Raw genomic sequence first — 1,479 nt, 5'->3', positions numbered from 1 at the left:
CGCCTACAGCACCTGCTACTCCTAGGTGGTCTCCCATCCAAGTACTAACCAGGTCCAACTCTGCTTAGCTTCTGAGATCAGACAAGATAGGGCATATTCAGAGTAGCATGGCCATAGACTTATTGCTGCTTTAATGTCACAAGTCTCCACAGCTTTTCCTGTATATTCCCTCTGCTATGGGTTTTTGTAATTAATACAGTTTCACTCAAAGTGTTCTCATCAGTCTACATGTGCCTTACTGGCATTGAAAGTTTTTCAGTGCCCGAGAGCTTTTGAATATTAGTCACTGCATTCACTCACTAACTTGCCTTCTTAGGGCTACTATTTCCTCAATCTAGTGTATTGTGTTGTAATCCCAAGTTTTGCACATGCTGATATTGTATAAACTATTTGTTCAATTAATGAATGAACTAATCTCTGGAGAAACAAGATAAACAAGGCAAGTTATCACATAGCCAAAGCCCTAGATTTTGGATATTATTTGCGGGATATAGCAGACAATAAAGCAAAAAGTCATTCTTAATTCTTCTCATGAAATAAAATTTTAAGAAATGCATATCAAAGTTTGATAATAATCAAAAACCAGGTAAATACTCAATATTTTCAAGATTAATTTCATGTAATACTCAGAAAGTTATACATTATTATTGTCCTTATTTGATAGGAGGAAAAACCAAAACTTCTGAAGGTTTAAAATTTTGCCAGTTACGTAAATACTGGCAAAACTTGGATTTGAACCTAGGTTTGCACTGAACCCAAGCTCATGCAGTCTAGCAGCACCAAAGTGCACCAGCTCACACGCAATACAAAATGGCTTTAAAAGAAGGTTATTGCCAAGTATTTAAAAACTTTGCCTTAATAAAATTTCTGCTTAATGCATTTATATTCATTTTACAAGTAAGTACTTAAAAGAAACTTAAGTCAATTACCTCTTCTCATTTCTGAAATAGTAAAAATCTTAATACTAATGGCATAAAATTTGGCCATTTTCTTAAAGACTTATAAAGTGCAAATTTCTCTTATATATTTAAGCCATGGTAATCTTGAAATATGTATTTTGTATGTTTATTTATTATGCAACAAAAATTAATAAACGGTGCTATTTAAACATAGTATATACACGTCATAATGATACTTCTTTAATGATTTGTTTATTGAACTAATGCCATCATTACCTATTCTTCCAGGCACACTTCGCGGTGCAGGAGTTAGAGCAGCACAAAAGAAATGCATCCCCTACTCTCATAAAATGTATCCCTAGCAAGAGAATACAAAAATAAAAAAGTAAACGAGTTAATATATTAGGTAAGGAGAATGGATTATACTAGGTTATTCTAAATCGATTATGGAATAGGTAAGTTTACAAAACTATACAGATAAAAATACAATACCTTAGGCTTTGTTTCAAATTTTAGAAATCAACTAATTATAAAAAGTACACAATTTGCACTATTTCAATTTTAGCACACTTTTTTTTCT

General features: G+C 32.3%; 1 pseudogene; it reads right to left on the bottom strand.

The window, feature by feature from the left end:
- On the bottom strand, positions 1 to 119 carry LOC112481458 (annotated as a pseudogene).
- Positions 120 to 1,479: the final 1,360 nt, after the last annotated feature.

The sequence above is a fragment of the Pteropus alecto genome, unplaced genomic scaffold, assembly GCF_000325575.1.
Source record: "Pteropus alecto unplaced genomic scaffold, ASM32557v1 scaffold72, whole genome shotgun sequence".
In the NCBI taxonomy this organism is placed as follows: Eukaryota; Metazoa; Chordata; class Mammalia; order Chiroptera; family Pteropodidae; genus Pteropus; species Pteropus alecto.
This window is presented reverse-complemented; position numbering and strand designations above follow the sequence as displayed.